This window comes from Rhinatrema bivittatum, chromosome 1 (assembly GCF_901001135.1).
Source record: "Rhinatrema bivittatum chromosome 1, aRhiBiv1.1, whole genome shotgun sequence".
NCBI classification, from domain to species: Eukaryota; Metazoa; Chordata; class Amphibia; order Gymnophiona; family Rhinatrematidae; genus Rhinatrema; species Rhinatrema bivittatum.
The window spans coordinates 808655520-808667589 of record NC_042615.1 but is presented as its reverse complement, the minus strand read 5'-3'; the positions used below and the strand labels follow the sequence as shown (position 1 = coordinate 808667589).

The window sequence follows — 12070 nt, the reverse complement described above, 5'->3', positions numbered from 1 at the left end:
GTCGCTTATTTTGTCCAAGCTTAAGCATGGTACTCTTTCTCCTCAGGTATTTTTTTCTAATTATCTTTGTGATATTTTGCATCTAAAATTCTTTCTAAGTTGCTTCGCAGCCCCTGCAGCCCTACATCACTTTTAGTGCTACCTAAAAAAACAAAACAAAAAATGAAAGCAATCATCCTACCTCACAACATGTTGGACTGGAAGAAGAAATCTACAACAGTGAGTGGATTTCCCCTTGTACCTCTAATGTACCGTTTCCCCCCTTGACTAATTCAGGCTGCTTATCAATGGAAAAAGTCCTTATAACCAGTTACCTTTTAAAAAAACATCCAAAATTAGGTGCTATTTTGAGGAAATTTGCTAGTAATTGCTATGTATCAGGTAACCTCTGTTCAAAACAATGACCAGGGCTGAAATGGAAGATAGAGCACTATGGAGGTGCAAAAGAAGATAGATATGCTGTGTCCTCTATTACAGAGCATTTCTCCACTCAACAGGATAAGCTTAGAATTAGAGGATCTTCAGTTGCAAAAGAATTGAAAGTAGAGCATATTGCAAAAGAAAAGGAAATTAGACTAACTAGACAGGCTTTCTGGCCCCAATCTGAATTTTCTTTTTTCCTCTCTCTACGCAAGCATACTGGATGACTTAGTTCATTTTTGCAAGAAGAAATAGTTTTCCATATTTCTCCATTATAAACACAACATATAAAGTGGCTCTGAGGCAGAACAGGATCAGGTAGCCAAGTTGTGACTCCCAGTCACCTTCCATAAGTAAACAAACTACGTACTGAAAATCAAATAGTACAATCCTGATTTTTTTTTTTTTAATGTATTTGGATTTAGTTCACACCTTATCAATGGTAGCTGAATTTAAACTGCTTAAATAAAATGAAATTTCTAAATACAAGTATAGCAGTTTGTGCCTCTTGAGCATCCAATTCATAAATATTGCTCTTTTGAAAACATTTGTCCAACAGGTCGAGTGACCACTATCACATGATAGCTGCTGAGAAGCAATATATTCTCAGAACAGGAAATGCAGTACAGAATATAAGACAGTAGGCAACCACAAAGGTCTTACAAAAAGGGGCCACCAAGCTAATAAAGGGGACATAACTGTTTAAATATGCCAAAGGATTTCCAAGCTGGAGGTATTTTATATTAGATAAAGGGTTTGAAAAGAGAATTATTATTTAAACAAGAAATCCTACAGTGATTTCACAAGTGATCTTTTTACCAGCAAAATAAAGAACACGCTCAAAGGCAAGTTCCCAAACCTTTCCCGATCCCACAGCCAGTTGAGCTTTCAGGATATCCACAATGAATATGCATGAGGTAAATTTGCATATACCGAGTCAAAGTCTTCACATTTTTCTTGTACATATTCATTGAGGATAGCCCGAGAACCAGACTGGCTGTGGGGTTACCAGCCATGTTTGGGAAGCCTTACTAAGGCAGGGGTCAGGAACCTTTTTGGCTGAGAGAGCCATGAACGCCACATATTTTAAAATGTAATTCCATGAGAGCCATACTAACTACAACCCCCCACCCTCCTGACCCCCCCCCCCAAGACCTACCAAAAGTCCCCGGTGGTCCAGCGGGGGTCCAGGAGCGGTCCAGGAGCGATCTCCTGGACTTGGGCTGTCAGTAGTCAAAATGGCATTGACGGCCCTTTGCCCTTACTATGTCACAGGGGCTACCGCCGCCATTGGTCGACCCCAGTGACATAGTGAGGGCAAAGGGCCGTCGGCGCCATTTTGACTACTGGCAGCCGACAGCCCAAGTCCAGGAGATCGCTCCCGGACCGCTCCTGGACCACCGGGGACTTTTGGTAGGTCTTGGGGGGCTTTGTTAGATTTTTACTTTTTTATTGAAGATTTGTCTGCGAGCCAGATGCAGCCATCAAAAGAGCCACATCTGGCTCGCGAGCCATAGGTTCCTGATCCCTGCAGATTTAACAGATTTAACCAAAATTCTCATGAAAGCAGCACAGAGCACCAAGTTGTGGGATTGGCGAAACCAGGCTGTCCTCAGGATGAGTAGGAATTGCAGCACTGAAATGTAGTGGGGCTAAACTTTCCTGTTCTGATGAAGTGGAAGCTCGGTGACTCACTGAGAACAGGGAAGGCAGGTAACTAATTCATTTTGGGTATGTTTGGTCCATTGTATGATTTCATCCTTTCATTCAATCCCTGTCATTACTAATATCTTTCCAATGTGCCTGGACTGTACAGCCCTTCATGAATTGTAGGGAAAGGATGTCCTAGATTCCAGGTGCACTCATCTGTCTCAACTGCACTGACTCATAATTCACTGTTCCGAATGAGTCACCCACTTTCCAACAGTTCACCTCTCAAACCATTCACTTTACACTGAGACAGACTAAGAAAACTTGGCAATCATACACATAAAAGAGAGAGGTTAATGCAAGAAAGCTCTTACATCCTGGTGAAAAAAGCAATACAGATCAGATGTGTCAAAAGCATTCTGGTGTCCCATCATGTTCATATAATCCAGCTAAACTTTACATCCAAGCAACACAATTATGCTTTAATCAGTACTTGCAAGCACATTTTTTGCAAACCTAGGCAAAAATGCAATTTTACAACTCCTCCATTTATTTATTTATTTAGGGCATGTATCCTATTATTCAGCTCACTCTCTGCTGCCCCTCCATTCTTTGTGCTGTTTTCTCTGGAAGGAGGAGAGGAGAGAGAGCTATGAGCATGAACAAAGAGGTTTGTGAGAGAGGAGTGGATTGGACTACAGGAGCAGCAGCCTAATGGTTAGGGTATAAAGCTGGTGCTCCTTGTAATCTTGGGCAACTCACTTTACCCCCCCCCCCCCCCCATTGCTTCAAGTACAAAATGAAGAATGTGAGCCCTCTGGGGACAGGGAATTATCTACAGTAACTGAATGCAATCTGCTTTGATGTGCTTGAAAAGTGGAATATAAATCAAATAAACTAAAAAGTTAAGGAACACATGCACTTATTTTACCTTTGAAAACTGCCTTGGGAAGAAGTGACAGCTTTTTTCCCTGAAGAACGGGGGTTAATTTTGAAAATGCAGAACTACACACTTCGCTACCTCTCTGGCCTCACCTACTTTTCCCAAGGGTGAAAGTAGGCATGTTGAACCTCGCACCTACTTTTACCTGGGGGAAAGGGCAGGCAGTTTTCAGTCAGCTTATTTACTGGTGTAAATGACTTTTGAAAACTACCCACTCCTGAATTACTTGGGAATTATTTAGCTTTTTTAAGCCTGGACTACAGGTACTCTATTCTGACACTTGATCTATGGTCTATACTCTACCACTCTCTAAAAGCATGATCTTCAGACCAGTTGAAAGGTCAAGGAAATGGATTTAAAATAAGGGAAGTAACACATGAAGTCAATGAGGCAAAGTTCTGATAAGATTTGCGATTCAATTATCCAAAAGATACTTTAATATTTCCTCCCTAAAAAATGGATTACAGAAAAGATGCACATTAAAAAAAAAATATCTGTTCTGGTTTCCATCTTAAAGTCAGTATTCCATTTATGGTCTTTCAGCCTGCCAAAGCAAAAACTTGGGTATTGTTTCACTTCACTATCCAGAGACCAAAATACCATCATGGAAAAGCAGCAGCTTAACAAAAAGGGCAGACTCCCTAAAGATTCTACAGCAGAGGTGGCCAGATCATGGCCCATGGCTCCGTTCCGGCTTAGGCAACTTGTTTTTCTAGCCAGTATTACTTTTCTTTTAGGCAACTAGATCCAGTACACAATTTTTTTTTCATGTACAGCAGCAACATAAAGGCTGGCTAGACTTCCCAAACCCTGCCTGTGGTAGAAGAGCCAGCTGACTGGCCGGCTACAACACCCCCCCGAAAGAAGCAGAGAACGACTGGCGGGAAGGACAGGTTCTGCCAGCAGTAGAGAAGCCAGCCGGACTCATCAAGATACAGAGAGCTGCCAACGGGGAGGCCAAGCCCCATCCAGCTGAAGATCAAGAAGTCTGTTAAGGAGGGCACAGGTGGAGGAGTTGAGAGTGAAAGGAGGCAAAAGGAGGGAAGGGGACAATGAGAGGGAAGGAGTTAAGAGGGGTGGAGAAGGAAAGGAAAGTGAATGCACGCTCCCACACATATATCTTGGGGGTGGGGGAAAACACTGGAAAAGGCAAGGGTAGGGCTGGCAAGTTCTAAAAAATATAGAAATTGTTACTAGCTGCCACTCCTGGGAACCCTGTCTCCTCCATTCTAACCACTGTTAAGGTGAGATTTCTTTCCCACACCCCAAACTCCCCAGCCATCTCAGTGATTTGATGATGTCCAATGTGCCCCGTCTGTTGAACGTTTGGGGAAACCATCCTACAATTTATTTAAGTGTTTTATATACTGTTGTTCCAAAAGAAGATCACAACTGTTTACAAAATCAGCATTTAAAGCAATATGTTGGGACAGTTTTCCCAGTCACTAACCTAAGGTCCATGAAGTTACAAACTCTCAAGAGCACTGTAAAGCTAGCTGGGAAACCAATGAAGTGTTTGAATTTGTTTTGCTTGGGGTTGGTTTTTTTTCACTCTATCAAGGTTCACTGTTAACTGAGTTCTGCTAAAGCAAGAACTCCCCTTTAGCAAGCTCCCAATGCACCCGAGTGATGACAGATTTTACTAGGAAGGGACTGTGCTGAGAGAGCTTCAATTCCACAACCACTTACTATTTATCATTTCTAAAGTGCTCCTAGACAGAAGCAACAGTGTTCAGATACTCATAAGAGACAGTCCCTGCTCCATGGAGCTGATAGTCAAAGCAAACATACATGACACTTTATATTCCATGGACAGTATTTATTGAAGAGAAGAGCTTAGGATTTAAAAACTTTAAAAAGGTGATTTTTTTAAAACTGGATTTGAATAAGGCCAGAGAGAGAACATGACAGACTCGGTTGGTCTATTCCAGGCATATAGAACAACAAGGTGGCAAGCACAACGCTGGAAGCTAGCTGTGGAGGAAATGAATGGCGCTCATGATGAAGGTTGTAGGGAGAGAGAAGAGAAGATAGATGAGGAGCTGCAGAGTGAATGCATTGACAGACTAAGAGAAGTTGAAACTGCATGCAGAAGCAGAAAGGGAACAAATATAGTGATTTGAGAAAATGTGTTGCATTGTCATAAGATTAAGATAGATAAGTCATGTATCCAAGTTCATAAGAACATAAGAAGGGGTAGAGGAAGAGACCATAATTCATTCTCTATTAAACAGCCCTAATTCATCCTGGCTATGTTCTGTTTTGAGAATATACAATCCTTCTAGAGAGCTTTGATCCTCAAATATGAACCTTTTGGACATGCCTTCAGTCAGATTAGCAAGATTAAATGTTACCAGTCATAGAGCTTTTTCTATAGCTGCTCCTAAACATTGGAATACCCTACCCAAATTTCAAATACTAAGGAATTTAAAAAATCATTAAAAACACACTTTAGAGAAGCATTTAGAATACTGAATAAAAGATTAAGTAGATCCATTTTCTTTTATTATGTTATTTAATTTTCCATCTTTATGTTTGGTTAAATTTAAAGTTAATTTAATTTTAATATCTTTTAGGATAAAGATATTTAGTAATATTTATAGTGATAAGTTACTATGTAATTTTTATTCACACTTTATTTTTACTTTCACTTTATGAAACAATAGTATTTATTATTTTGCTCATTATTGTAAACCGTTTTTGTTCAAATCTAATTTGCTAAAGACTGTATATAAAGTCTTAAATAAAAATAAATAAAAGAAACTGCCATACTAGGTCAGACCAAGGGTCCATCAAGCCTAGCATCCTGTTTCCAACAGTGGCCAATCCAGGCTACAAGTACCTGGCAAGTACCCAAAAGCTAAATATATTCCACGCTACTGATGCTAGTAATAGCAGTGGCTATTTTCTAAGTCAACTTGATTAATAACAGGTAATGGACTTCTCCAAGGCCTTATCCAAACCTTTTTTAAACCCAGCTACGCTAACTGAACTAAGCACATCCCCTGGCAACAAATTCCAGAGTTTAATTGTGCATTGAGTGAAAAATAATTTTCTCCAATTAGTTTTAAATGTGCTACATGCTAGTTTCATGGAGTGCCCCCTAGTCCTATTATCTGAAAGAGTAAATAACCGATTCACATCTACCCGTTCTAGACCTCTCACGATTTTAAAGACCTCTATCATATCTCCCCTCAGCTGTTTCTTCTCCAAGCTGAACAGCCCTAACCCCTTTAGTCTTTCCTCATAGGGGAGCAGTTCCATCCCCTTTATAGTTTTGGTCCCCCTTCTCCTTACCTTCTCCATCGCAATTATATCTTTCTTGAGATGCGAATAGACTGAAGTTGAAAGACAATTCAGCAGGAGTCCCACAAAGAGCAAGCTGTAATAGTCTAAGCCAGGGTTTCCCACCTGTGAGAATTGGCTGTCTGAGGCTTTGGGGATCTATGTGAAAGAAGATACATTGGCTAGGGCCTTTCAAAACAGTTAATGAGGAACTGAGTCAAGTAATTGTTAAGTTTCTGAATTTTACAGATAAAATGAAGTTGTTAGTGACTTCCCAGAAGATAAAAGTTTTGAAGCAGAAAATAAACTATTCTAGATTTTTCAGCTGAAATTAGGGTTTCATGCATATTCAATATGGCAAAACTGACTGGTTGGGCAACACTGGTCTATGCGGGAGGCATTTAGTAGCATGCTTAGAAAGAAAGGAACAGATATAGAGGAAGAAGAGACATGCTTTACCAATGATTTGAATGTGTGCAGAGGGAGAGAAGCATCAGAGATGACCTAAAGTTATGGTTTGAGGGAATCCAGATGTTCTACAATCTTAATTTCATAGGGTAACCTAATACCAAATTAGGTTTGGTTGTCCTCTTGAATCATGTGAATTTTCAAGTGCTAAGATGGGGTCACATAGGCTAAAGGTTTGGGAAGCCCTAACTTAACAGAAAGAGAATGAGTAAAACTTCCAAAATACCATGGGATTTCAAAAATCAAAGCTGGCCAAGTTCCTCAAAGGAGGCCATAGTTAGTACCTTATTGTTACAATATCTTCTATCTGAAAACTATTTTGCTCAGAAATATGGCAAAATCAAATTCTATCAAAAAACAATGTTAGTAAAACTTGAAGTCTATTACTAAAATACTTGAGTAATGAGTAAAGTCCCAAAGTGCTGCACCCAAATGTTTTTTTTCCATTTCCTAGAACGTGACTCAGAAAAGATTATGCCACTCTGCTCAACTCATCACATCATCATTAAGTAGAGATTCCTTCAGTTAAAGTAGCCAACTTACATTAAAAAAAAAAACCTCATAAGCAGGCTCTCTCAGTAGCTGGGCCTTCAACTTGGAATACACTCCATTTAGAACTTTGTGAAATTTATGAAACTAAATCATTCTGAAAATAATTAAACACTGAATTTTCAGCAAGCAATTTAATAGTACAAGTAGGTTTCCAAGTTTGTTATTTTTAGACTTTGTAAATATATTAAGATTAGTGATTTTGTGTCATTTGTTTTTGACATTTATATTTTTAGTGGTTAAGCTGTGATTGTATATACAGAATATAAAAAATTGTAAATAAATTAAGGCAGAGGACAGTCTGTCAAAGAGTTGATCTGTAACTCTTCACTTATTTAAAATGTGTTCATTGGGTAAGTCCAATTAAGACAAACTAGGTTCTGTGGGAAAGAAGTGGATAGGATATATGAACTATATTAACTGTAAATCAATATAACTGCAATCAAAACAATTTACAAGCATTCAAATATTCACCTAGAGTAGCTGTTTTGTTTCTTCTAATAACTGATTATGGGTCCTTCCAGTTGAGATCTAATGTTACAGTAAACAGCAGTAATTTCTTTTATTTCTGTTTCACAGTATTGTTTCTCTTTTTTTTTTTTATTTCACCTGTTACCATGAAGGTTTCTTGCAGAAACTATGTTTTTGTAGTTTGGTGAAATTATAAATAAGTGAAAAAAAAAAAAGAAACTATTATGGAGAATATTTCCACATATGAGCTACAAGCTAATTCCAATTTGCTGGGCCACTTAATTTGATTCTGTACCACTTCAAAAATGTAAACACACACAGAACATGCCAGATAAAGACCTTACAGAAGGGAGGTGGGTACAGAAAACACCTACTTATTGAAAAATGGTGCAGATTAAACAGTACTGCAAGCCTTAAAAAAATAATAAAAAAGCACGGAGCAGAAAGAGAACCTTTAGTGAGGCGGAAGAGAAGGTAAAGATAGGAGATCGAATAGGTAAGAAACATAAGCACACCATAATAACCTAGATGGCTTTATCGGATACCAATCCCTGTGTGTCTATGCAAGAAGGTGGATGGCTCAGCGATCTTCGTGGTAGGATAGTGACGGAGAAAACAGAAGGGGGTCCAGCTGATAAACCTGAACTGAAAGCCCAATAATTTCTTTAGGCTATCAGGCTACGATACCATGAACCCTTTTTTTTTTTTTACAGTTCAAATAAAAAGGCTTCTGTCCTGTGCAGAGGCGAATGACTGTGGCCTATCCCAAGGTTCAGAGCCGCACACCTCTCACCTCCTGGGGGGGATGTGGTGTTAGCGCCGCTCGGTTTCTTTCAGCGCCACAGGGGGGCCGGGCCAGGCCAAGGAGACGGCGACCCGACGCTCGCCGGAGTTACATAAAACTTGGAAACTTCCCTTCCTTCCCCTCCCCCTTACACAGCTGGTGCCGAGGGGAGGCAGCGAGGGCACGGCCTCAGGACAGCGAGGAGGAGGCCGCCGCATCCTGCCCCAGCTCGTCGGGTCACCGAGCAAGGGCGGAAAACAACAACGGACTAACTATTTCCATTATTACGGTTGGCAGAAGGAGGCCAACCATCAAGGACCCCCGGACCCAGGTACGGCGGCAAGCACTCACCTGATTCCGGCGGACCTGCCCCCACACACCGCGAAGCGTCCAAGGCACTGCTGTCCTTCCCCCTTCTCCTCCTCCTCCTCTCTACGGCAGCCAGGGCCGCGCTCCGGCCTCCGCGCGCGACGCCATGTTGCGCCAGTTTGTCTCTCCACCTCTTCCTTCCTTCGCTGCCCTCCACGCCGCGCCCCCCCCCGCTCGGCGAAACGTCACCACGCAGGTCAGCTGCCCGTCCGGCAACCAATGGGAGGCCGCTGGGATGACGTAATGCGGATGAGAGGAGGCGATGACGGTTGCTGGGCATGGTCGGGTCGGGGCGGGACGGCGGGTGTCTGGAATCTCGCAGCTCTCGGGATAGGAAGTGCGGCGCGCGTATCAATTTCCGGAGTTACTCTTTAATTTAGGGATTCGGATCCAAGGAAATGCTATTGATAGTGACTGTGCCGACCAAACAATGTACATAAACATGGTTAGAAATGTTAGTTGCTGCGGCTGCTGGTTCTCCGAAGATTATAGAGCGTTTCTTTTGTGGGACGGCTTTTATTTTCTTTTCTCTGATTTAGGTAATGCGCACATCTGATATTTTTTTGTCTTTTGCACAGGAGGAAATGCATTTGTGTTCCTGCTTTTAAGAGATTTCAATTTCACTTTTTGTCTACGTTTTATTTATTTGTTATTTATAACTCTCCTTTTCACTAAATGCACATAATTATATGACATCCATAAACGAAAACTATAAATTAAAATATAAATTGAGGATTTCAAGCCACGTATGTACAGCTAATTTTTTTTTATTAAGAATATACAAAACCGCAGATTAAACTCTTTACATTAGGACTGACTTTTACGTGCACCAGTGCAACGCTGCATATGTAGCAGTAGTAACGTGTGCTGGGCTCATACTGGGGAGAGAGGAGGGGGGTAGTGTGTGCTGGGTTTGAGCTGGGAAAGAGGAGAAAGTTTTGGTTTTGTACTGAGGAGCAAGGTCAGAATGTGTTGGGGACAGGGTGGGAGGGAAGTGTGCTGGGATTGGGCTGGAGATGGGGTAGACAGTGCTGGGATCAGGTTGAGGAAAGGGTAAGAGAGTTCTAGGCTCATTCTGGGGAGGCGACTTGAAGTGTGCTGAGGTCAGGTTGTGGAGAGGGGAAGAAAGTTCCGGGCTCTGGCTGAGGAGAGGGGTCAGGGAGGGAGGAAAACGTTCTGGGCTGTAGAGGGATTAGAGTGGGCTGGGTCAGGCTGGGGACAGAACTCAGTGTGCTGATGTTGGGCTAGGGAGTGGGGGAAGAAAGTTCTGGAGTTGGGTTGGAGTGTGCAGGGATCAAGCTGGGATTCAGGAAGAGAATTCTGGGCTCATATTGGGGAGGGGGGGGGGGTTGGGTTGGGGAGAGGGACAATGAGAGTTCTGGGCTTAGGCTGCAGAAGGGTTTGGCCAATGTGACCTTATTTTAGCACTTAAATTCACATGACCCCCAAAGGACAACCAAAACAAATTATCAGAGTTGTGGTCCCCTCCAACAATCATTCCTTCTCACACTCCAGCTGATCCCCTCTCTCAATCTCTACCCTCTCCAAATAAACTTCTCTTTTAACTTCTTCTCCTCCAGTATATCCTCTCTCTCAACTTCCCCTTCTTGTCACCCCCCCAGCCCATTCCCTCCCTCTCCCTCCAGCCATTTTTGCATCCCCTCAACTGATCTCTTACCTCCAAGACCTTCTTATAACACTCAACTAATCCTCTGGCATCCCCTTCCTCACACCCTATCCCCATCCCTTCGCTCACCTCCCAACTTCACCACCTCCCTTACAATCCTTTATATTTTCCCCAGTTGATCGCCTCTCATCCTCCCCAACCCCTCTTACATCTCTCAGTTGATTTTCTGTCATTCCCCCCTCCTCATCCTCCACAGCCAATACCTTATCCAACCCTAAAATCCCTTCTAATTGTCATCACTCCCAAAATTCATGATGTCCAATGTAACTCCAAGGTATTATTCTCACTAATACAAATGCTTATTTCAAACACTAATACCAATACTGACATTACATCATTGCCCTCAATTGAAATGTGTAATAATTTTGCAAAATTTTTAAATTCAAAAGTATCAAAACTGACTGAAAACTTTTCTGAACTGCCACAAATAAAGTATTTTTGCAAACATCAATGACAAACACTTGGGCAGAATTTAACTATATGTCTTCTCAATCCAGCTATGCATCTGCTAGATGGTTCGGTTCATTCCTAGAAAACAGGTTTTTCCAAGGTCAGATCAACAATACATTATCAGAAAAAACTAATCTCAAAACAGGAGTTCCGCAGGGATCAGCCCTATCCGCGACCCTTTTTAACATATACATGCTGCCATTATGCCACTTACTTGCCGGGCTAGGAATTATACACTACATTTACGCCAACGACATCCAACTTATTCTACCCATAGAGGACACTTTAGAGAAAACATTAAACTTAGCCAACATGTACCTAAGCATTATAAAACAACTACTGACACAAATGGAACTTGTGATTAATATTGATATCCAGCATAACTTCAACGGCAAGGGAGAAGAAAAAAGGATTCACACTCACAAAGCGGGGAGTAGCTGGCTTGTTACGGCGGTTACTACCCCAAACCAAATGTGCCTGATACTTCACTTTCGATGCATATCCAGCATAGCTCTCTGCTTCAACGGCAGGGGAGAAGCAAAAAACTGATACCTCACGCATATCCAGCATAGCTCCCTGCTTCAACGGCAGGGGAGAAGATAAACAACCAATAAGGGCTGTATAACATAATCTGGGTAAAAACAAATAAGCATGGGTGTAGCTTGCTTATTGCGGCGGTTACTACCCCTACTACCTCTAACTAATCAAGCTAGATATTTCACTTGGATGCAGCTCCATCACCGCTCTCTACATTAATGGCGGGGGTGGAAGGGAATTAGAACCAAGAGCTAAGAGAAACAGATAAGTATGAGAGAAAAAATGAGAGAAGCTTGCTGGGCAGACTGGATGGGCCATTTGGTCTTCTTCTGCCGTCATTTCTATGTTTCTATGATAAAACAGAATTTCTACACTTAGAATGAAAAAATTCTGAGATCAGTCAAACCTCAATAATACTCAAAGACAACCAGAAAATTGAACTAACTGGAAAAGTACG

The 12070-nt window shown here is 41.6% G+C and overlaps 1 protein-coding gene across 2 annotated transcripts in view; it reads right to left on the bottom strand.

The window, feature by feature from the left end:
• The window catches only part of UBAP1 (ubiquitin associated protein 1), a 95231-nt gene extending 86127 nt beyond the window's left edge, over positions 1-9104 (bottom strand). Inside the window, exon 1 of one of the 2 annotated variants that reach the window (XM_029581228.1) lies at positions 8922-9104. The gene's annotated coding sequence lies outside the window, so the exon portion shown is untranslated. The remainder of the gene's footprint in view (positions 1-8921) is intronic. The other variant, XM_029581209.1, reaches the window with a different exon arrangement.
• Between the last annotated feature and the right edge of the window lie 2966 nt (positions 9105-12070).